Source organism: Schistocerca serialis, chromosome 3 (assembly GCF_023864345.2).
Source record: "Schistocerca serialis cubense isolate TAMUIC-IGC-003099 chromosome 3, iqSchSeri2.2, whole genome shotgun sequence".
Taxonomy (NCBI): domain Eukaryota; kingdom Metazoa; phylum Arthropoda; class Insecta; order Orthoptera; family Acrididae; genus Schistocerca; species Schistocerca serialis.
The window spans coordinates 553685965-553712182 of record NC_064640.1 but is presented as its reverse complement, the minus strand read 5'-3'; the positions used below and the strand labels follow the sequence as shown (position 1 = coordinate 553712182).

Here is a 26218-nt window from a genome sequence, read left to right as displayed (position 1 = left end):
AAAATGTTATATTCAAATTGATCATCCGAAACTGAAATAAACAACACAAAAGTGCGCACGGTACAAAATTCGGAAATTTTCTAACATTTGCATAGATAGCGTGACGTGCGTACTTGAATTTGTGAAGAAAGTAGATCCATTCTTGGTTGGATCTTTGAAACAGCAACTCGCAATCCCCCTCCAGCTGCAGTCGAGACCGATGTTTGGTCTTCATTAATGCCATTTCAGAAAATGTTGACTCGCGTTATCCATTCATACTTAGATGAAGGTTTTGAAAATTTATTCTCAAACTGTTGACGGAAGTTTGAGAAGTGCACTATGTCAATTCTACTAATTTTATCTACGTCCAACTCATTTTCCTCCACGAAATCATTCAGTCAGGAAAACATCTCGCGGTTACCCTTCTACATCTGGGCTTTCCGTAGTACAAGTTTTCCCTTAAACGCAAGAACTTCCTCGGTTAGAAAGATGATGTCACTACTTCAGAGCTGAAGTGATACGTTAAGATCATTTAGTTTCTCAAAAAGGGCCAAGTACCACAAAGTAGAAGCTACTTTTCATCCAAAAACAGAGAAACGAGTGTGGGGCAGCTGTTGAATAGGAAAAGACGAAGATCATCCTTCAATTCCACAACGCGACGAAGAGCTTTACCACGAGACGCCCAAAACCTTCGTATGCAATAGAAGCGAATCATGAATAGAGCCCATCTCCTCGCAAGTGGAATACCGTCTACCGTCTAATAATTGTGCTTTCACCAAATTTACCACACTGACTGCACCGTTCAGCACTTCACCGACATCCAGTCGTATTACTTTAGAAGCCAATGTCTACCTGTCCATCATGTAATGTGTGGATTTTACAGAAGGAGAAACAGCGCACACACTTGTCATGAACCCCTTTTTAGTTCCAGTACATGCTGCACCCCATCGGTACACGCACCAACACAGTTTTTCCATGACAGATGGTTGTCAACCAAACAGGAATTCAAAAGAAAGAAGATATTTTCTCCTCTACTCCTACCATCCAGAGCTCTACAAAATACTAAGTTCCCGTGCATTTCATTTTCATAACAGTAGCGCACAAAAATAAGATGCTGAGGAACATTTTCGATATCAGTATTGTCATGATGTTGCAGGCCGAGTTTTGGGCTACCATGAAAACGTGATAGCAACTAGTTTTTCATGTCAATAACTATTGCATCAATACGACGAGCCACGGTGTTATCTGTGAGTGGTACCGACTTCAGACTCACACCAAAAATTTCCCCGTGCATGATTTCGTATATTTTGACGGCTGCGGGAAGAAGTAATTTCACGCCGATAATATGTGATGATTCGCATTTTGCATTTAAATAGGATACCTCTAGGGATTCTCTTATAGCCAGACCTCCAGACGTGAGAGAATTCGATAGGTAACAAACTGTGTATGTTGAAAGAGTATCAACGAGAGCTCTAATATAGTTTGTTCTATGTGCTGTTATCTAGGCGAACGTGCGTGAAAGCTAAGTAATAAGTAACAACTGACCTACGACGCACAGGAAAAGCATAACTGTGAACGTCTATCGTGTAGAGCTCCCGTAGCGAAGTCGTTAGAGCATTAGTTTGTAGTATTAAGGGTCCCAGGTTTGAGCCCTGCTTCTGCCAGTTTTTATAGTGCAGTATATGTGAAACTGTTATCTGCGACAATATGTTCCTGACATGTAAAAGATCTGTGCGGAGTTTACGGCAATGTTCTATAAGCAGTCCACTTTCACTTCGTTCATTTGAAAGTCGGAAACCGAGTACTTTTGTAGTTTAACAGAATAAATATAAACAATCGGAACAGCTGGCTCTGAGCACTATGCGACTTAACTTCTGAGGTCATCAGTCGCCTAGAACTTAGAACTAATTAAACCTAACTAACCTAAGGACATCACACACATCCATGCCCGAGGCAGGATTCGAACCTGCGACCGTAGCGGTCGCTCGGTTCCAGACTGTAGCGCCTAGAACCGCACGGCCACTATGGTCGGCAAACAATCGGAACAGCCAATAGAATATTGCAATGGAATGATCTTCTAAGTCTGCAGTCCCTCACATACAATCAATTGTGTTCAAGTTTCGGTAATTCTCACCGTCATGGCTGGATAACAGCTGAATTCGTTGATGAACCTACACGCTTTGAAACATCCGACACAACTCTGTTTCAGAAACAAGCTTCTATTCTGCAATCTACGGGGTGGACGTGCAAATATGGGAATCATCAAATCTGCTTGGGCCCGCATCTCGTGGTCGTGCGGTAGCGTTCTCGCTTCCCACGCCCGGGTTCCCGGATTCGGGGTCAGGGATTTTCTCTGCCTCGTGATGGCTGGGTGTTGTGTGCTGTCCTTAGGTTAGTTAGGTTTAAGTAGTTCTAAGTTCTAGGGGACTGATGACCATAGGCCGGCCGAAGTGGCCGTGCGGTTAAAGGCGCTGCAGTCTGGAACCGCAAGACCGCTACGGTCGCAGGTTCGAATCCTGCCTCGGGCATGGATGTTTGTGATGTCCTTAGGTTAGTTAGGTTTAACTAGTTCTAAGTTCTAGGGGACTAATGACCTCAGCAGTTGAGTCCCATAGTGCTCAGAGCCATTTGAACCATTTGAACTGATGACCATAGCTGCTAAGTCCCATAGTGCTCAGAGCCATTTGAACCATTTTTTGAAATCTGCTTGGTGAAGAAAGTAATTCGCTTCAGACACTTCTTTGTACGCAACTACGATTGAGAAACTGTTTTTCCTCAATGAACAACACTGTGCGTGTGTGGTGGTGTTTGTATTGATTCCTGGAGGTTATGTACTTATTCTTATTGTTTTGTTCACTATTCGTATTATTATTATTATTATTATGCTTATTATTTTTTACTGTTATTGTTGTTATTAAAATCAATACTTCCTCACGTATGATGCAGTTGTTTCTTTATTCTTCTGTTCCTATTGTTTATGTTTACTCGTGAAGCTACAGATGTACTCTGTAGATTTGCTACTTTCAAGTAAAGGAAGTTAAAGCAGACTACTAACAGAACACTGTTATAAACGCCGAACAGTCCTTTTACAAGTCAGGAACTTCTTATCCTACATCTACATCTACATCTACATCCATACTCCGCAAGCCACCTGACGGTGTGTGGCGGAGGGTACCCTGAGTACCTCTATCGGTTCTCCCTTCTATTCCAGTCTCGTATTGTTCGTGGAAAGAAGGATTGTCGGTATGCTTCTGTGTGGGCTCTAATCTCTCTGATTTTATCCTCATGGTCTCTTCGCGAGATATACGTAGGAGGGAGCAATATACTGCTTGACTCTTCGGTGAAGAGCTACTGAGCGTCTCTCCTGCAGAGTCTTCCACTGGAGTTTATCTATCATCTCCGTAACGCTTTCGCGATTACTAAATTATCCTGTAATGAAGCGCGCTGCTCTCCGTTGGACCTTCTCTATCTCTTCTATCAACCCTATCTGGTACGGATCCCACACTGCTGAGCAGTATTCAAACAGTGGGCGAACAAGTGTACTGTAACCTACTTCCTTTGTTTTCGGATTGCATTTCCTTAGGATTCTTCCAATGAATCTCAGTCTGGCATCTGCTTTACCGACGATCAACTTTATATGATCATTCCATTTTAAATCACTCCTAATGCCTACTCCCAGATAATTTATGGAATTACCTACTTCCGGTTGCTGACCTGCTATTTTGTAGCTAAATGATAAGGGATCTCTCTTTCTATGTATTCGCAGCACATTACACTTGTCTACACTGAGATTCAATTGCCATTCCCTGCACCATGCGTCAATTCGCTGCAGATCCTCCTGCATTTCAGTACAATTTTCCATTGTTACAACCTCTCGATATACCACAGCATCATCTGCAAAAAGCCTCAGTGAACTTCCAATGTCATCCACAAGGTCATTTATGTATATTGTGAATAGAAACGGTCCTATGACACTCCCCTGCGGCACACCTGAAATCACTCTTACTTCGGAAGACTTCTCTCCATTGAGAATGACATGCTGCGTTCTGTTATCTAGGAACTCTTCAATCCAATCACACAATTGGCCTGATAGTCCATATGCTCTTACTTTGTTCATTAAACGACTGTGGGGAACTGTATCGAATGCCTTGCGGAAGTCAAGAAACACGGCATCTACCTGTGAACCTGTGTCTATGGCCCTCTGAGTCTCGTGGACGAATAGCGCGAGCTGGGTTTCACACGACCGTCTTTTTCGAAACCCATGCTGATTCCTACAGAGTAGATTTCTAGTCTCCAGAAAAGTCATTATACTCTAACATAATACGTGTTCCAAAATTCTACAACCGATCGACGTTAGAGATATAGGTCTATAGCTCTGCACATCTGTTCGACGTCCCTTCTTGAAAACGGGGATGACCTGTGCCCTTTTCCAATCCTTTGGAACGTTACGCTCTTCTAGAGACCTACGGTACGCCGCTGCAAGAAGGGGGGCAAGTTCGTTCGCGTACTCTGTGTAAAATCGAACTGGTATCCCATCAGGTCCAGCGGCCTTTCCTCTTTTGAGCGATTTTAATTGTTTCTCTATCCCTCTGTCGTCTATTTCGATATCTACCGTTTTGTCATCTGCACGACAATCTAGAGAAGGAACTACAGTGCAATCTTCCTCTGTGAACAGCTTTGGAATAAGACACTTAGTATTTCGGCCTTTAGGCTGTCATCCTCTGTTTCAGTACCATTTTGGACACAGAGTGTCTCGAAATTTTGTTTTGATCCACCTACCGCTTTGACGTAAGACCAAAATTTCTTAGGATTTTCTGCCACGTCAGTACATAGAACTTTACTTTCGAATTCATTGAACGCCTGTCGCATAGCCCTCCTCACACTAGATTTCGCTTCGTGTAATTTTTGTTTGTCTGCAAGGCTTTGGCTATGTTTATGTTTGCTGTGAAGTTCCCTTTGCTTCCGCAGCAGTTTTCTAACTCGGTTGTTGTACCACGGTGGCTCTTTCCCATCTCTTACGATCTTGCTTGGCACATACTCATCTAACGCATATTGTACGATGGTTTTGAACTTCGTCCACTGATCCTCAACACTATCTGTACTTGAGACAAAACTTTTGTGTTGAGCCGTCAGGTACTCTGTAATCTGCTTTTTGTCACTTTTGCTAAACAGAAAAATCTTCCTACCTTTTTAAATATTTCTATTTACGGCTGAAATCATCGATGCCGTAACCGCTTTATGATTGCTGATTCCCTGTTCTGCGTTAACTGTTTCAAATAGTTCGGGTCTGTTTGTCACCAGAAGGTCTAATATGTTATTGCCACGAGTTTAACTGCTCAAGGTAGTTTTCAGATAAAGCACTGGATTCTTTGTCCCTGCCACCCGTTATGAACGTTTGAGTCTCCCAGTCTATATCCGGCAAATTAAAATCTCCACCCAGAACTATAACATGGTGGGGAAATCTACTCGAAATATTTTCCAAATTATCCTTCAGGTGCTCAGCCACAACAGCTGCTGAGCCAGGGGGCCTATAGAGACATCCAATTACCATGTCTGAGCCTGCTTTAACCGTGACCTTCACCCAAATCATTTCACATTTCGGATCGCCGTCAATTTCCTTCGATACTATTGCACTTCTTATCGCCATAAACACGCCTCCCCCTTCACTGTCCAGCCTGTCTCTGCGGTATACATTCCAATCTGAGTTTAGGATTTCATTACTGTTTACGTCTGGTTTCAGCCAACTTTCTGTCCCTAGTACTATATGGGCGTTGTCACCGTTTATTAACGAGAGCAGTTCTACATCTACATCTACATTGATACTCCGCAAGCCACCCAACAGTGTGTGGCGGAGGGTACTTTACGTGCCACTGTCATTACCTCCCTTTCCTGTTCCAGTCGCGTATGGTTCGCGGGAAGAACGACTGTCTGAAAGCCTCCGCGCGCCCTCGAATCTCTCTAATTTTAAATTCGTGATCTCCTCGGGAGGTATAAGTAGGGGGAAGCAATATATTCGATACCTCATCCAGAAACGCACCCTCTCGAAACCTGGCGAGCAAGCTACATCGCGATGCAGAGCGCCTCTCTTGCAGAGTCTGCCACTTGAGTTTATTAAACATCTCCGTAACGCTATCACGGTTACCAAATAACCCTGTGACGAAACGCGCCGCTCTTCTTTGGATCTTCTCTATCTCCTCCGTCAGACCGATCTGGTACGGATCCCACACTGATGAGCAATACTCAAGTATAGGTCGAACGAGTGTTTTGTAAGCCACCTCCTTTGTTGATGGACTACATTTTCTAAGCACTCTCCCAATGAATCTCAACCTGGTACCTGCCTTACCAACAATTAATTTTACATGATCATTCCACTTCAAATCGTTCCGCACGCATACTCCCAGATATTTTACGGAGGTAACTGCTACCAGTGTTTGTTCCGCTATCATATAATCATACAATAAAGGATCCTTCTTTCTATGTATTCGCAATACATTACATTTGTCTATGTTAAGGGTCAGTTGCCACTCCCTGCACCAAGCGCCTATCCGCTGCAGATCTTCCTGCATTTCGCTACAATTTTCTAATACTGCAACTTCTCTGTATACTACAGCATCATCCGCGAAAAGCCGCATGGAACTTCCGACATTATCTACTAGGTCATTTATATATATTGTGAAAAGCAATGGTCCCATAACACTCCCCTGTGGCACGCCAGAGGTTACTTTAACGTCTGTAGACGTGTCTCCATTGATAACAACATGCTGTGTTCTGTTTGCTAAAAACTCTTCAATCCAGCCACACAGCTGGTCTGATATTCCGTAGGCTCTTACTTTGTTTATCAGGCGACAGTGCGGAACTGTATCGAACGCCTTCCGGAAGTCAAGAAAAATAGCATCTACCTGGGAGCCTGTATCTAATATTTTCTGGGTCTCATGAACAAATAAAGCGAGTTGGGTCTCACACGATCGCTGTTTCCGGAATCCATGTTGATTCCTACATAGTAGATTCTGGGTTTCCAGAAATGACATGATACTCGAGCAAAAAACATGTTCTAAAATTCTACAAGAGATCGACGTCATAGATATAGGTATATAGTTTTGCGCATCTGCTCGATGACCCTTCTTGAAGACTGGGACTATCTGTGCTCTTTTCCAATCATTTGGAACCCTCCGTTCCTCTAGAGACTTGCGGTACACGGCTGTTAGAAGGGGGGCAAGTTCTTTCGCGTACTCTGTGTAGAATCGAATTGGTATCCCGTCAGGTCCAGTGGACTTTCCTCTATTGAGTGATTCCAGTTGCTTTTCTATTCCTTGGACACTTATTTCGATGTCAGCCATTTTTTCGTTTGTGCGTGGATTTAGAGAAGGAACTGCAGTGCGGTCTTCCTCTGTGAAACAACTTTGGAAAAAGGTGTTTAGTATTTCAGCTTTACGCGTGTCATCCTCTGTTTCAATGCCATCATCATCCCGTAGTGTCTGGATATGCTGTTTCGAGCCACTTACTGATTTAACGTAAGACCAGAACTTCCTAGGATTTTCTGTCAAGTCGGTACATAGAATTTTACTTTCGAATTCAATGAACGCTTCACGCATAGCCCTCCTTACGCTAACGTTGACATCGTTTAGCTTCTATTTGTCTGAGAGGTTTTGGCTGCGTTTAAACTTAGAGTGGAGCTCTCTTTGCTTTCGCAGTAGTTTCCTAACTTTGTTGTTGTACCACGGTGGGTTTTTCCCGTCCCTCACAGTTTTACTCGGCACGTACCTGTCTAAAACGCATTTTACGATTGCCTTGAACTTTTTCCATAAACACTCAACATTGTCAGTGTCGGAACAGAAATTTTCGTTTTGATCTGTTAGGTAGTCTGAAATCTGCCTTCTATTACTCTTGCTAAACAGATAAACCTTCCTCCCTTTTTTCATATTCCTATCAACTTCCATATTCAGGGATGCTGCAACGGTCTTATGATCACTGATTCCCTGTTCTGTACATACAGAGTCGAAAAGTTCGGGTCTGTTTGTTATCAGTAGGTCCAAGATGTTATCTCCACGAGTCGGTTCTCTGTTTAATTGCTCGAGGTAATTTTCGGATAGTGCACTCAGTATAATGTCACTCGATGCTCTGTCCCTACCACCCGTCCTAAACATCTGAGTGTCCCAGTCTATATCTGGTAAATTGAAATCTCCACCTAAGACTATAACATGCTGAGAAAATTTATGTGAAATGTATTCCAAATTTTCTCTCAGTTGTTCTGCCACTAATGCTGCTGAGTCGGGAGGTCGGTAAAAGGAGCCAGTTATTAACCTAGTTCGGTTGTTTAGTGTAACCTCCACCCATAATAATTCACAGGAACTATCCACTTCTACTTCACTACAGGATAAACTACTACTAACAGCGACGAACACTCCACCACCGGTTGCATGCAATCTATCCTTTCTAAACACCGTCTGTACCATTGTAAAAATTTCGGCAGAATTTATCTCTGGCTTAAGCCAGCTTTCTGTACCTATAACGATTTCAGCTTCTGTGCTTTCTATCAGCGCTTGAAGTTCTGGTACTTTACCAACGCAGCTTCGACAGTTGACAATTACAATACCGATTGCTGCTTGGTCCCCGCATGTCCTGACTTTGCCCCGCACCCGTTGAGGCTGTTGCCCTTTCTGTACTTGCCCAAGGCCATCTAACCTAAAAAACCGCCCAGCCCACGCCACACAACCCCTGCTACCCGTGTAGCCGCTTGTTGCGTGTAGTGGACTCCTGACCTATCCAGCGGAACCCGAAACCCCACCACCCTATGGCGCAAGTCGAGGAATCTGCAGCCCACACGGTCGCAGAACCGTCTCAGCCTCTGATTCAGACCCTCCACTCGGCTCTGTGCCAAAGGTCCGCAGTCAGTCCTGTCGACGATGCTGCAGATGGTGAGCTCTGCTTTCATCCCGCTAGCGAGACTGGCAGTCTTCACCAAATCTGATAGCCGCCGGAAGCCAGAGAGTTCTGGGACCTTTCTATGGACGCTCCTGCAGTTTACTATTAGCACATTAATATTGTTATTCCCTGTTGCATTTTGCCTACTCCTACCTTGCCGCGTCTCAGGAGGCGTCTTGTCGGGCCTAGGGAGGGAATTCTCTAACCTAAAAGACCCCCATGTGCACTCCACACGTACTCCGCTACCCTTGTAGCCGCTTCCGGCGTGTAGTGCACGCCTGACCTATTCAGGGGGACCCTACATTTCTCCACCCGATAGCGGAGGTCGAGAAATTTGCACCCCAGATCTCCGCAGAATCGTCTGAGGCTCGGGTTTAAGCCTTCCACTCGGCTCCAAACCAGAGGACCACGATCGGTTCTGGGAACGATACTACAGATAGTTAGCTCTGATTCCACCCCGCGAGCGAGGCTTTCCGCCTTCACCAATTCCGCCAACCGCCTGTACGAACTGAGGATGACCTCTGAACCCAGACGGCAAGAGTCATTGGTGCCGACATGAGCAACAATTTGCAGCCGGGTGCACCCAGTGCTCTCTATCGCCGCCGGCAGGGCCTCCTGCACATCTTGGATGAGACCCCCCGGCAAGCAGACACTGGCCTTCTTCCCCGACCTTTCCGCTATTTTCCTAAGGGGCTCCATCACCCGCCTAACGTTGGAGCTCCCAATAACTAATAAACCCCTCCCCCCGTGTGCCTGCTCGGACCTTGCTGAAGGAGCAGCCACATGTCCACTCACAGGCAGTGCGGGCGATGCCACACGGCCAGCCTCCACATTTACCCTCCGCCTTGTGCGCCGCGAACGCCGCTGAACCCGCCACTCCCCCTGTGAAGAGGGTGAAGAGGGTGTCCCAACCGCGCCCGGTACCCGCGAAGATGTCTCGACAGCAGGGACAGTGGGTGAAGCATGTAACACCTGGGGTGTACCATGCGACGCACCAGACTCCCCACTGCCGCTAAACTCCGAGGCAGCAGCCTGAAGACGGCTGACCGTGGCCATCAACTCGCTCAGCTGTTCGCGAACAATGACCATCTTCTCCTGCGTCCGTACACAGCAGTCACACATCCTATCCATCCTAAGAAATCAATTTACTGTAGAGAGTTAATCAACTTTTAACTAGACTGCTAATTCACTAACAGCGGCTGATTGTTGACTAAACTGTGATTGCTAGCCACTTCTTGTAGAAAACAATGAACATAGCACTACCTGTCTCTGGACTGTATTGAAAACAAACACTAGCACTACTGGTACTATGGTTGACTAAAGGGACTCTCTCTGACTGTATTCGAAACAAACACGAAGCAGTATGGAACACTATTACTAGCACTCGACAATTAAAGCTTCCTAAAAGCAAAAACACACGGAAGAAGAAGTGACAAGTAAGAAAAATACAGTTAATACTTAAATTAAGGTAGCTCGCTGCACAGCAGGCGTGAAGCAGACGGCAGTTACGACGATCCTATGTAACAGTCACACACATACTACAGTACAAAGACTGGCATGACTAGAGCTCGAACCCGGGATCCTTGGTTCGCTACAACACTCGAGCGACTTTCCCACGAAAGATTTACACGACAGATCCTCACTGTTACGTTGTTACTGTGCTCCGTAGATCAATAATTGCTACTTATTACTAGACCTCGGACTTTTAGGTACTAAAAATCTTAAATTAGGTACCTAAAATATGTTCTATCACTTACAAAAATAGGTTATAAAAATCAGAAAGTAGGTGACCAGAATCTGACATTTTATTGTATAGAAAGATAAATAGATCGACAAAAATCCACATTATATTATTGTTCATTCCTTAATTACAATCACAGTAAATAACTAACACTTTCTCCAGATTTTTCGTTGAGAAACTGTATCTCATGTCTGTCAATAGCGTCTTATATGCCGAGAATGAGCGTTCAACGTCAACGTTTGTCACCGGAGTATATTTAAATGACGGTATTAGGCGCAATGGGACCGCAAACTCATGTTCTGTTGGTTTACCTGGTAAGAAAAAAAATGTTCAAATGTGTGTGAAATCTTATGAGACGAAACTGCTAAGGTCATCATTCCCTAAGCTTACACACTACTTAACCTAAATTATCCTATGGACAAACACACACACCCATGCCTGAGGGAGGACTCGGACCTCCGCCGGGACCAGCCGCACGTTCGATGACTGTAGCGCCCAAGACCGCTCGGCTAATCCGGCGCGGCTTACCTGATAAGATGTCAGCCACTGTGCAGAGGGTGGACAGTTTTTTTTTTATATATAGCGCTGTCTTTAGTTTCTCACTAACTTTCATACCAACAGAACTTGGAACCAAGTTGATTTTATCTATCACCTCATCTATCAATCACAGTTTCGTATAGACTGGTTTCCGTGAACACTCTAGAGCTTTAATAATAGGGACCAAAAATGCATAATGAGATTTTATGTATGTAATGTCGTTGGAAATTGTTGGGTCCTTTAGAAGATCTTTAGTTGAAGTGTTGCTCACTGCCTCCTCCCGCAATTTAAGAACAATGTTCATAATGTCTTCCAAATGATCGCTGTAATATTCCACGGCTTCTAGCCACGTTCCCCAGCGATTAAGTATGGGTTGTAGTAGAAGTGGTACATTGGAAAGTTCCTTTCGAAATAACTGGATTCTTGTAGGTGCTTTAATAAAAACCTTTTTGATGATTGAAACTAACTTGTTTACATGTGGAAATTCGAGACGTATCGTCCCAGCTACACTATTCATGACATGGGCAAGACATGTGATATGGGGCAAGGCTGAGTAAAATAATTTCAACAATTTAACAGAAGCAATCATGTATGCGGCTGCATCAGTGTATATTACAAGTACTCTATTTTCATCTAGACTGTTGGGTAAAAGTAGGTGGAGGGCTTTATTAACAAAGTGATGGTTAGTCTTTTTTAGCTCCTTGCCGCAGATCAGATGAGGTACAAAGCGAGTGTCAGGATCTAACTTTCCAACAATCAGATTAGCCGGCCGGCCGAAGTGGCCGTGCGGTTAAAGGCGCTGCAGTCTGGAACCGCAAGACCGCTACGGTCGCAGGTTCGAATCCTGCCTCGGGCATGGATGTTTGTGATGTCCTTAGGTTAGTTAGGTTTAACTAGTTCTAAGTTCTAGGGGACTAATGACCTCAGCAGTTGAGTCCCATAGTGCTCAGAGCCATTTGAACCAACCAGATTAGCCACATATCGACCTTGTCTGTCAGTAGTCTCATCGACAGAGATCCACATGTATGAATCGCCTATATCCTCCCTTATCCTGCTCAATGTATTGTCATATAAAGTATGTAAATAGATCTTTCTCAGTGTGGATTCTGATGGAATGCTGCGATGACAGTATTTCTCTAGGAAACTTTTGAACTGACTATTTTCAACTGCGTTGAATGGTATATTTACTGCAACAATGGCTCGATACAGGTCAAGATGAAATTCGTTTTTGTTTCTTGAATTTGGTCGTCGTCTGACTCACGATTGGCGTACATGCATGCAAACAAACCAGTTATTGTTTTCTAAGTAGCCAAAAGATCAGAAGAGCAGTTTTAGTCATAAAAATTTTATTTGCCTGTATTTTTGAAAATTAGATACAGTCAGCTTCTAACTTGAAATTAGGTATTTTTAGAATTTTTAAAAATGAGGTACAGTCAGGTTCTAACAAGAAATTAGGTATTTTAGGTACTATAAAATTACAATTTTCGATAAAATATTTGCGTAATTCTTAGCTGGGAAGTCAACGAAAGAATGTTAGTCACAAAAAATTTTATTTATTTGAATTTTTAAAATTTAGGTACAGACCTGAAATGAGGTATTTTTAGGTGCTTTGAAACTAGCGTTTTCGATCACAAATTGGCGTAATTCGTGTATTCACAACTTTTATTGCCTTTATTTAATGAGGAACAAAATCGGTTTTTACTTGAAATCCGAGGTCTGCTTATTGCTAACCGTTTACACACGTCTTCCTGGACGACAGCACATGGAGCGATCTATATTGGAGTTTTGGTTGATACTCTGTCCATATACAATGTTTCGTACCTATCTGACAGACTGGCATCTGGAGGTTTGGGTGTTAGTGCTCTCTTAGGAACTGACACCTGTTTTTGAGGACTCTGACATTTCCTTTTAATTGTTACTTATCGGTAGTTTTAGTTACATGGTCTGGAATTTTTTGTCTGCTGGTGTGTCTTTAGTTATAGAGCCTTCAAAATCTCCACATTAAGAACACATTGCGATATTTCCTCATTATGCAATAGTTGCTGCGTAACTTGATAGTTACGCACTTCGGTTTTGCATTCAGAACTAACGTCGCTGATAGGAACACAGGAAGATGCGATATAGGACTGCGCATTGATTAAATTCGAATCTTTTTCCTTATTAGAACTGCGTACTTGCGAAGGAGAAGAGAGACTCAATGAATCACTTCCACGGGATCTCTTCTTGCCAGAGCGAATCAGCCACTTACCCATGGGAATGGCAGAACTTGTACCACTTTATTTTAAATCCACCACTTTATTTTAAATCCGGTTAACTATTTCCACTGAAAACGGAATAGAATTCAACTTCTAGTTAATTCACTTTCTCTGTACGGTAGAAACTCGCTAATACAATCCGACCATCCCATTTCCGGTGTTTATATACGTACAAGGGCTGCTGCTGCAGTCAGTTCCGGACTTGCCTATGACTCACCTTCTGCGATGTGAATCAGTAGGCAGTTGACCGTTTCTGGGTGCGGTAAATAGATCAGTTTCAGTACGAAATAACTTGTTTCTAAATCGATAAATAAGTGTTATAGTGCACGCATTTGTTTTACAAATTAGTGACTGTGTTGTTCTTACACATTAAAGTACGTAAAGCTAAATAATGGCACCAACGAGTATGACATACTGATGCTAAGAAAGCATTTGATATAGCCATTCAGTACATCGAACAAAGCTCTGCGTCTACCCCTACAGACATTTTCGGGATTAGGAAATGCCGGAACATCGCGGCAAAATCAAGGTTGTCGCCTGCTAAGCAAAAGAACATTACAGAGTTTTTTCGTCTTGCTTAACAACAGAAAATTTTTTACCGTGTGATTTCCCATGTTTTAAACAGTTAAGCGCAAAACAGTTGTGTGTCAACAAATGGTTCAACTGGCTCTGAGCACTATGGGACTTAACATCTGAGGTTATCAGTCCCCTAGAACTACTTAAACCTAACTAACCTAAGGACATCACACACATCCATCACCGAGGCAATGGCCTCATAGGCTAACTTCAATGTTAATTAACTGGAAAACGACGAATAGTATCAAATTTTTTTCTTAGCATTTGTATATCAGCACAACCTACCCTGCAACACCCTTACAAGCTTTTCAGACTGTTTCTAACCACTTGTAAACATACATCCAATTTTATAATATTAGGTTGGTGCGAACGTTCATAGCGTTTTTCCATAAGTTTAATAAACATAACAGATACATGTAACGGAGACTTTTGTCATCAATAATAGATTCTCCTCCACTACTTAGAACAGTCTGCCAACGCTGGGGTAACTTTTCGCTTCCGCGACTGAAGACGACATGTGGTTTGAAGCGAAGAACTCGTCGAGCCACATTCGGAGCGCATTTTCATCCGGAAAGGAAGTGCCTTGAAGATTCTTCGATAGAGAGAGGAAAAGGTGAAAATTTGAGGGCGCAAGATCAGGTGCAGAAGGTTGGTGCGGAATGAATTCCAAACCCAGCTCCTCTGCAGTGTTCTTTGTCAAGCTAGCAGAATGCACGCTGGCGTTATCGTGGAGTAGCATCACTTCTTCCTGGTCCTTGTTCTTGGACTGCGTCTGCAAGACGTCTCAGTTGTTGACAATAAACGTCAGCAATGATAATTACACCTAGCGGAAGCAATTCGTGGTACACCAACCGCCGATGTTCCACCAGGTGCGTCACGTCATTTGTGCACGCGAGCAGGTCTTTGTACGTGGAGTTGTTGCTTTGTTTGGGCTCAGCCATTCCTTTCTTTTCCTCATGTTAGCATAAAGACACCATTTCTCGTCACCATTAACGATACAGGATAGTAACGGTCGGCATTGTTCAAAAGCCAATTCATGACGAGGACGCATAGATGCACATATGGCCACCAACTGATTTTTGTTATTTTGGCTTCGAGCATGCAGTACCTATACACCCGATTTTTGGCTCTGAGCACTATGGGACTTAACATCTATGGTCATCAGTCCCCCTAGAACTTAGAACTACTTAAACCTAACTAACCTAAGGACATCACACAACATCCAGTCATCACGAGGCAGAGAAAATCCCTGGCCCAGCCGGGAACCGAACCCGGGAACCCGGGCGTGGGAAGCGAGAACGCTACCGCACGACCACGAGCTGCGGACACCACCCGATTTTTGAACCTCCTCCTTTGCATACCAGTGTCGCACGATGGTGGAAGGATCACAATTTATCACATTTGCCGGTTCTCGAGTACACTGACGTGGAATATTGTTGATTATTGCGTTTGACGATCTCTACCAAACCCTGAAGGTTTTCCAGAACGTGGAGAGTCACTAATGTCAAAACGATTCTCTTTAAAATGAGAAGACTGTTTTCTTGCTGTGATCTGTCCAATGGCATTATCCTCATACACGGCACAAATGTTTGTGGCTGCCTCCGCTGCTGTCACCCCTCTACTGAGTTCAAACGGAGGAATACTTTGGAAATGTTCCGGTGTCTCCATCTGGCACTCCATTTTGTAGCGTCCACAGCTCAACTCACCATCTCCAAATGACAAAATAACAACATGTAAAATCAAACTGCAACAGTGAACTACAAATAAACAGAATTACAATCAATAAATAAACCCATAGCAACTGGAATTCAACATGCAAAGCCGGCCGGGATGGCCGAGCGGTTCTAGGCGCTTCAGTCTGGAACCGCGCGACCGCTGCGGTTGCAGGTTCAAATCCTGCCTCGGGTATGGATGTGTGTGATGTCCTTAGGTTAGTTAGGTTTAAGTAGTTCTAAGTTCTAGGGGACTGATGACCTCAGATGTTAAGTCCCATAGTGCTCAGAGCCATTTGAAGCATTCAACATGCAAAACAAAAGAGCAACGAACTGATGCACCAACCTAACACGTATGGGTTTGACCACGAACGGTACCTGTGTAATGTTGTCAACACGCTGCAAGTGTGAGCCGTGGTCACAACAGTGTTCTGCGCAGCTGTGAGAGCATTTTGTCGTAGATAATTGAACTCAAAGTGGGCAAATTATTGGTGCTCGTGGGTGCTTCAGTAACCGTGGTAGCCGAAGCGTTTGGTGTTCCAAGAGGTACCGTATCGAGCATTTATAACGCATGCTCGGTAAGCGGAAAAAACATCAACTAAGTCACAACGAGGAAGAAAGTGTGTATGTTGAGTGATCAAAACAATACGGAGGAAGTCCATTAACAGGGAACTGCAGGGCAAGATGGAATTCCAAAACCACTGAGCAGGGGTGCACAAGCTCATCTATGAAAGGCAGAACGTTTTGTATTATCGCGAAATATTGGAGAGAGTGTCACAGAAATGATACAGGATTTGGGCTGGACGTAATTAAAAGAAAGGCGTTTTTCGTTGCGACAGAATCTTCTCACGAAATTCCAATCACCAACTTTCTCCTCCGAATGCGAAAATATTTTGTTGACACTGACCTACATAGGGAGGAACGACCACCACGATAAAATAAGGGAAATCAGAGCTCGTACAGAAAGATACAGGTGGTAATTCTTTCCGCGCGCTATACGAGATTGGAAAAATAGAGAACTGTGAAGGTGGTTCGATGAACCCTCTGCCAAACACTTAAATGTGACTTGCAGAGTATCCATGTAGATGTAGAGACGTGATGCAGAAACCATAAAACCTAAACTGTGGAGCAATGGAAGAAAATCATTTAGTCGGAAGAGTCTCGTTTGACACTGCTTCCAACTTAAGGCTGAGTTTACACCAGGAGTGTGAAACATGCCGGGGGTCGGCGATGATTCTGGCAGCCACATTGTGGTATATTATGGGCCACATAGTTACTCTGCAAGGTCGCATTACTGCCAAGGATTGTTTGACCATTCTGGCTCATTAGGTCCACTCTGTGGTACAATGTTCGTTCCCTAACGTCGATGCTGTGTTCCTAAACGACAGGGCACCTGTTAACACAGCTCGCACAGTATAGGACCAGATTTGTGATCACGAGGATGAATTGTCGCATCTCACCCAGGAATCACAATCAATATTATCGAGTCTTTGTGGTATACTTTGGAGAGAAGGATCCGTGATCGCTATCCACCTCTATCATCCTTACCTGAACTTGCCACTAATTTGCAGGAAGATGATTACGAGATGACTAGAAGCTGTTTTGAATGCCAGCAGTTTTCCTACACCGTTATTAGGAATGGTAAAGTGTAATGTTTTTGGCGTATACAGGGTGTTACAAAAAGGTACGGCCAAACTTTCAGGAAACATTCCTCACACACAAATAAAGAAAAGATGTTATGTGCACATGTGTCCGGAAACGCTAAATTTCCATGTTAGAGCTCATTTTGGTTCTTCCACCTACGCTCAATGGAGCACGTTATCATGATTTCATACGGGATACTCTACCTGTGCTGCTAGAACATGTGCCTTTACAAGTACGACACAACATGTGGTTCATGCACGATGGAGCTCCTGCACATTTCAGTCGAAGTGTTCGTACCCTTCTCAACAACAGATTCGGTGACCGATGGATTGGTAGAGGCGGACCAATTCCATGGCCTCCACGCTCTCCTGACCTCAACCCTCTTGACTTTCATTTATGGGGGCATTTGAAAGCTCTTGTCTACGCAACCCCGATACCAAATGTAGAGACTCTTCGTGCTCGTATTGTGGACGGCTGTGATACAATACGCCATTCTCCAGGGCTGCATCAGCGCATCAGGGATTCCATGCCACGGAGAGTGGGTGCATGTATCCTCACTAACGGAGGACATTTTGAACATTTCCTGTAACAAAGTGTTTGAAGTCTCTCTGGTACGTTCTGTTGCTGTGTGTTTCCATTCCATGATTAATGTGATTTGAAGAGAAGTAATAAAATGAGCCCCAACATGGAAAGTCAGCGTTTCCGGACACATGTCCACATAACATATTTTCTTTCTTTGTGTGTGAGGAATGTTTCCTGAAAATTTGGCCGTACCTTTTTGTAACACCCTGTATATATTTTTTCCAGTGGCTCTATATGGACAGTGGGGTGATCCTTACACTATGTGATCAAAAGTATCCGGACACCTGGCTGAAAATGACTTACAAGTTCGTGGCGCTCTCCATCGGTAAAGCTGGAATTCAATATAGTGTTGGCCCACCCTTAGCCTTGATGACAGATTCCACTCTCGCACGCATACGATCAAATAGTTGAAATGGCTCTAAGCACTATGGGACTTAACATCTGAAGTTATCAGTCCCCTAGACTTAGAACTACTTAAACCTAACTAACCTAAGGACATCACACACATCCATGCCCGAGGCAGCATTCGAACCTGCGACCGTAGCAGCAGCGCGCTTCCGGAAGGCATACGTTCAATCAGGTGCTGAAATGTTTCTTGGGGAATTGCAGCCCATGCTTCACGGAGTGCTGCACTGAGGAGACTTATCGATGTCGATAGGTGAGGCCTGGCACAAAATCGGCGTTCCATATCATCCGAAAGATGTTCTATAGGATTCAGGTCAGGACTCTGTGCAGGCCAGTCTATTACAGGGATGGCTGGTTCAAATGGCTCTGAGCACTATGGGACTCAACTGCTGAGGTCATTAGTCCCCTAGAACTTAGAACTAGTTAAACCTAACTAACCTAAAGACATCACAAACATCCATGCCCGAGGCAGGATTCGAACCTGCGACCGTTGCGGTCATTCGGTTCCAGACTGCAGCGCCTTTAACCGCACGGCCACTTCGGCCGGCCAGGGATGTTATTGTCGTGTAACCACTCCGCCACAGGCCGTGCATTACGAAAGGAAAGTGCTCATAGAAAGGTAAACTCACAAAGAACGGGAACGTACGCGGCAAAAGGGCGAGGATTAGTTACGAAAGAGGAATCAGAGATGCTGAAGGCTGACAACAGCTCACTGTTTTAGGTTAATGCTTTTGATTTAAATATATTTAAGAATACTTGCAGAACATATATACGTTGATTTCAGTTATTTATGGCAACAGAAAAATACACACATTTTAAATCTTATTTAGGTGTGTAACTCCGTTACGACATACGCTCAATTCACTTGATAGTTTTATGTAACCCCCATATAAGGACCAATCTAATATACACATGTAGGCAATGTTTTTTAGAGTCTAGTGGTTTCTTCTCTTTATTTACTGTTACTATTTTCAACTGCATTACCCCTACACTGTCAAAGATGATCTGTGTTCGTGCCTCACTGTTGACGTTTTCAATACTGTTCGCGAATATTCTTCCTTCTTTGACGATGATAGTTTAAGTCACAGGAAGGCCTTGTAAGCCGAAAAATGGCTAACAAAATCATTTAATACTGTAGACCACGTATAATATTGGGATTTTCATTTATAATTATGAAGTTGTTCTACCAAGAAGCGAGGGAAGAATCAGTTAACATCAACAGAGAGGGCCTGCAATTTTAAGGCCCCTGTAAACGATAAAAATTTGCGAAACTTAATTAATCTGTCAAATTCTTTGGCAGTGTGCGTCTGTGTTTGTCATATACAGACCGTGTTTGAGAGAAATTTTGATTGACAGCCGATTTCGCAAGGTGTCGGGCGTGGTTTACGTTGTTTCGCTGTGTATGTTTAGCGAGAAATTTTTCTGGAAACTACAGTCAAAAGAGTATATGCATAATAAAGTAAAAGCAATGGCAATTACCCAAATTGTAAAAGTGTTGTGTTTTTCCCTATTATATATTTCGCACAAATACATTAAGAAAAAAGAAATATTCTACGCACAACATAGAAGCGGGAGTGCAATAAATACAAGTTTATGTAATCATCCGGTTATGTGAGTAATATTTCCTGTAGTAGATTTTCATCTGTATATTTCTCAGCCGGCCGTGGTGGCCCAGCGGTTAAAGGCGCTACAGTCTGGAACCGCGCGGCCGCTACGGTCGCAGGTTCGAATCCTGCCTCGGGCATGGATGTGTGTGATGTCCTTAGGTTAGTTAGGTTTAAGTAGTTCTAAGTTCTAGGGGACTGATCACCTTAGAAGTTAAGTCCCATAGTGCTCAGAGCCATTTGAACCATTTTTTTTGTATATTTCTCAGTTATAAACATTCCCTGGCATGGTGTCTTGTTTTCTTTTTCTTGTTTATACACAGTCCTGACGTCAACTAGTATCAAAATAGCTGCTTCCAAAGTGCGGTTAAATCTGACAAACATTCTGGTAGGTCTGAGCGCTTGTCTGACTATTCCGTTGACAGGAAACAGGAATCGTGTCTTTGTGGTACTTACCTATGAAAAGTTACGTATTTCAGTTTGCAACTATTATTCTGTATTGCTGTTACTAATTAATAAATGCGTGAACACACGACAAAAACGAGCAATATTAAAGTTTCGGTAACAGCACCATAATTAAACAAACAGTATTTTACTAAATGCGAGTCAAAATTCTGCTTTGATGTTAGCGACATGCGCAGCACACCGTTCTTGCGCCACAGATATTGCTACGCTATGCTGCCTACAACGAGTTTAAATTGGCCGCTTCGCAGCGACAGTTGTAACGGAAGTTCTGACGTAATGCTGACAGAAGCGCGCCACGCTATCAATGCGGAAACGCCGTACTAACCTTGGCTGTGCAGCGATAGCCACGCCACAGCGGCATTTCAGTTGCAATATTCGTGAAGTACCACGACGGAGCGATCCGGTTGAAAGTAAACACAACTCTTCCAAAGTTTGCTTCAACGCTTCCTTCTATTCCACGTCCCACAAAAGAAAGTGAATATATAAGTCAAATTACTGTCAACTGTCTTTCAAGTGCTGCTGAACAAAAATATAACAGAGTAATCTCGCGTAAAGAACCAAACAACTAGGAAACCGAGCGGAGTTGTACTTTGATTATGAGAGAAAAATAGACACGCCGAAGCGGCGGTATTTCACACAAATAACAAATAAAACAGAGGTTTTGATTGAAGGAACTGGAGGGCAGTGCCTGCGAAAAGCAGGTTCTGTGTTTGAGTGTTACACCTGCAAACAGTTTTAACTTGTAACAAATGTTGCACGCAGTGTACTCCTCAATAAGGCGTCCGCAGCTCGTGGTCTAGCGGCTATCAATTATTATTCGGTCAGAGATCTGGTTGACCTCTGTAATAAAAAACTGAGTGGAAGGATCAACAAACGAACATGATCGGATGTCATGTGACGTCCGCAACGACCAAACACAACGATCAACAACGAACAAAATGAAAAAAATAAGTTGCTAGCGTTGCTACCTCTGGATCAAGGCGTCCCGGGTTCGATTCCCGGCCGGACTAGGAATTCTCTCTGCCCGGGGACTGGGTGTTTGTGTTATCATCATTATTTCATCATCACCTCATCATTCGTGACAGAGGCTAGATTGGACTGTGAAAAAATTGGGACTTTGTACGGGTGCTGATGACCGCGCAGTTAAAAATTTAATTTAATGGCGTGTGACGAGAGCCTCCCGTCGGGTAGACCGCTCGCCTGGTGCAAGTCTTTCGATCTGACATGGTCGTTAAAACTATTTTAGTTTTATGCACGCAATTACTTCTTAATATGTTTGTTTGCATGGCCATCTTCCGCACCGGCTGTTAAAATAAATTATTATTGGTTTCTCGTGCGGTTTACTTACGATGTTTCTGCCTCTAGTTCACATATTCTGAAACCACTGCTTCTTCCCTCTTTGTTAGCGGAGGTTGACATTGAATGAAAAATCGTTACACATATACAGTTGTTTCTTTCGATACCTATCTCCGCCAACAAAGAGGGAAGAAGCAGTGGTTTCAGAGTATGTAAACAAGAAGTAGAAACACCGTAAGTAAACTGCATGCTAACTTTATAAACAAAATATTGTTTTTATTCTAAAACAACCAAAAATGTACAAACATAAGTATCCGTATTTCTTAATTAATACTGCCTGTGTTCGTACCAGTTGGTCAAGAGCAGGCACTCGAACAGACTAGATCGCAGCAATTGATCACTGATCGCTTGTAATTGCACAGCAATCTGATGAATCACATGCGACAGATCGGCCGTGTGTGGCAATATGGCTTTCTGGCCGCGACTCATTTGTCGTATTTAGCGACGTTATTTGCTCCGTATAAGTGGATTTCCGCCTTATGTTTATTTGGAAAATAAACGCAGTTCGATGTCCTCTGCCATGCTCTGACATTATTTTGGGTTCCTACCACTACACTTCGTGACACTTTTTTCAAGTTCCGTAAAAAATCTTACCGCTTGCCAAAATTGTGGTTGATGGCAACTGAAATTGACACTATACTGCATTTCCAAGGCAATGGTGTACATATACGTAATTCTAAACACTTATAATGTGCGGTATATAGCCACATGGATTCTTCATGGTGCTGCAATCATCGTAAGCTCCAGTGCAGAATATTGCGACACAATCCTCTAATGATCAAACACGGAAACCTGAGGCCACTGAATTAGTGTCGATTTAAGTTTTTATTATAGGCATACGGGCAGTTGTATTCACTTGTAAAAATAACATTTATTCGACAACAGACTCTCTGCTAAGCCAGTCAAGAATAATTTCAGTATCGTCGCATTGTGTCTTACCTTTATTACCTTATTATCATAAGTAATTTTATTACGTTTCATCTTTCGAGAGAGAAATAATACCACTTTGATAAGGCATTACGTGGCGCTCCATTAAGCAAATACCTTGAGTAGCTCCAGAATTTCACGCTCTGACGTAAAGGACGGATCACAGCCTTCCACTTCGCGTCTCCCACCTTCGCTACGCTCAGTTCGCGTTAGAATTCCTACTTATTCAGTGAGCATAACCATTTTGGACAGCGACGCTGAAGGCTACGTTACACTTAGAAAAGAATCTAAACCTGCTAAAATCGATACTCAAATTTTGCAGCGAGCAGCATTTAAAACTTGTGCTGTGCAAGTAGAAATTCCTGCAATGTCACGGTACACTGATGATTCTGAGATATTGATGAAGCAACTAGGGGCAGTATTAAAGTTTTTAACTTTCATCGATGTATTATTAAGTGGGCGTTTTAATTCGAATGTTTCAATTCTACAGCAATTCTGCAATTCTACAGCCATACCGAAGTCCCTTCTCATGTTATATAATCTAATTCTCCTTCTGGCCCATCTAGTAAGTAACTGTCCCTCAGACGATCTACAGGTAGAGTTGCAAAAACTGGCAGTCTTGCTGTTGATAAATTTTCTGTAGAAACTGCAAGACCATTGTGAAAATACTTGTTTAGTTAAACTACAAGACTAATAAAAAAGGAATTAAACACTTCAAAATTGCAAAATACTGACTGGACAGATATACACAGCACGCACTATGCCATTGAAAAATAAAATGTCACCTATAACAGTGCCCAAGTTTCATATATTTCAATTCCGTTTTTTATTATTTTTTACATTGTGCTCGTATTTAACGACATAAAAAGATCAACTAAGAGTGTCGCCCAACACAGGTCATTTTCCATAGCAAAACTTCGTAACACGGTTGCGTTCGAAGTTCTGATTGAAACTGCTTGATAAATGCATCGTGTGTGGCCGGGTCGAAGCGAGCGATCGATTGCGTGGTATATCGCCATTGCTGCATCCTTTGTGTGTGGTCCCTTAAACTCTGCTTTGAAGGATTCTGCCAGTCAGTGTAAAAAATACTTACAAGGGAACCTCCCCATCGCACCCCCCTCAGATTTAGTTATAAGTTGGCAAAGTGGATAGGCCTTGAAAAGCTGAACACAGATCAATCGAGAAAGCAGGAAGAAGTTATGTGGAACTATGAAAAAAAAGCAAAATAAAATATACAAACTGAGTAGTCCATGCGCGGCATATACAACATAAAGGATAACATTAGCTCAAGAGCGCCGTGGTCCCGTGGTTAGCGTGAGAAGCTGCGGAGCAAGAGGTCCTTGGTTCAACTCTTCCCTCGGATGAAAATTTTAATTTTTTATTTTCAGACAATTATTATCTGTCCGTCCGTCCGCTATATTTGCTGGATTCATATTGCCCACGGAATACATCTCACGTATTTAATGCACTCTCGTCCAAAGTAGCGAACAGTCAACTGCCAGCCAGGGAGCCTCGTTAGGAGGAATACTCTCTCTTCCGTGCGTTGTAGTCGACTGACGCCGTGTGTTTCGAAGTTTGTTTAGGTGTAGCATCCCCATACTACGGCGCAGTTACCTCGCATCGGACGGACAGATAATAATTGTCTGAAAATAAAAAATTAAAATTTTCACTCGAGGGAGACTTGAACCAAAGACCTCTCATTCCACAGCTGCTCACACTAACCACGGGACCACGGCACTCGTGAGATCACCTTCTCCTTGATGTTGCCTATGTTGTGCATGAACTACTCAGTTCGTATATTTTGCTTATTTTTTTCATAGTTCCACACAACTTCTTCCTGTTTTCTCGATTGATCTGTGTTCAGTTTTTCAAGGCCTATCAACTGCGCCAACTTATAACTACATCTGAGGGGGGTGCGATGGGGAGGTTCCCTTGTTAGGTATTTCGACTTAGGAATCTATACAGAGATTAGTCACGTCCAATAACCAATCACAAGTCGGAAATTCCAGATCGTGTGACGTTCATCCTTACGTGAAGCACAAAATGTAGACAAGAAGAAGGATCTGCAGAGAGTAAAAGGAAGCAAATTCGTAACTGATTTTTCACCATACGTTTTACTTCTAATTGTTATCACGAATTTACAGTCAGTCTTCACGCTGCCAGGTGTTGAGTTCATTGCAGTGCAAGAAACACTTCACACGGATTCCGCCCTTTCGTAGTTAAAGTCGTTAACGTACGCATGAGCCGTGGCGCTTTATTCGTTAAGTAGCCGGTTAGATTCCCGGTGGTGGAGAAAATTTGTGCTGAGTGAATCGCGTATAGCAGTGTACACAGAAAAAAGTCAGTGGTATTATACGCGCGTGACAGTAGTGACGTGGATGCTGGCGAACGCGGAAGAGATCGAATCAAAATTACTCATAATGCAGCGACCAAAGCGTTAAACCAGGTGGCAGCACTTGCCTATTGTCAGGATATAGGAAGTTGCGGGACGATAAGGACAGGATGAAAACAGAGCTCTACCGACAAAATTACGGGAGTTGTTCAGGGGCATTTTCCGAGTATTCTGATATGAGGGAGCGGTTATTTATGATGCCTCGTCATGGACTGATTATTGGATACACAAATTTGTATTTTTGAAATTTTGTCAGTTTGTTTTTCAAAAATAGGATTTTAGAATCCATTGGTAATACTGATTCTGGAGATTACTTTTATTTTGTTCCCCCACGTCAGGATTTTTCATAAAATAAAGTCTCATAGGTCTGTGTTAAATATTTAAGTAGTTGAAGCTCAAATATTAAAATAAAATTGTAATCAATGTCTGTTTCTTCGTAATTATTGTTTTAATTTTTAAAGCATGTAATAAAAGTAATAAAAACAGTTCTCTCTGCAATATTATGATCACTCTGTAAGATTTAATTATTAGACTATCTCCTCTTTGATTTCCTCACAGACCTTCGTCTTTGCTGTCCTTCTCCAACATACAACAACAGTCGGCCATCATAATTTCATTTTATCTTCCTTGGTACCTCTGCTCCATCTCCATAACGTAACAGATTTTCAGGAAAATAGTCAATATCTGAATGTAGGAAGTGGACTTTAAAACTCAAATTATAGCCCTACATCTTGAAATTTTCCAGCATTATATTGCCAATGTTTTTAGAATTTTGATGTTGACGTTATTCCCTAGAAAGTTTTCAGTAATAGATCTAAAGGCAGTTACTGCATTTTCCTCTGTAATATTCATCGTATTCTCAAATTCTTGACCTCTCATTAATTTGTGAATTTAAGGACTAATATTAATTCCGGTTTCAATTCTTCTTAACTGATGAAGGGAAAGTTTAAATAAAGGCAATTAAAGCAGGATCCACCTTGTGGAAGAGTCCTTACAAACTGTTTCATCAAACCCAATTTGATGTGGTGGAGTCAATAGTGTTTTTGTTTGTGGTCCACAAGCTGTTCATGCAAGATTTTTTGTCCCAGTACAAAATGTTTTCGATATGGCCAAACTTTGCA

The 26218-nt window shown here is 42.9% G+C and overlaps 1 protein-coding gene across 3 annotated transcripts in view; it reads right to left on the bottom strand.

The window, feature by feature from the left end:
• LOC126470446 (1-acyl-sn-glycerol-3-phosphate acyltransferase alpha-like) overlaps positions 1-26218 on the bottom strand; it is a 790262-nt gene that overhangs the window by 146231 nt on the left and 617813 nt on the right. The gene's annotated exons all lie outside the window — the stretch shown is intronic.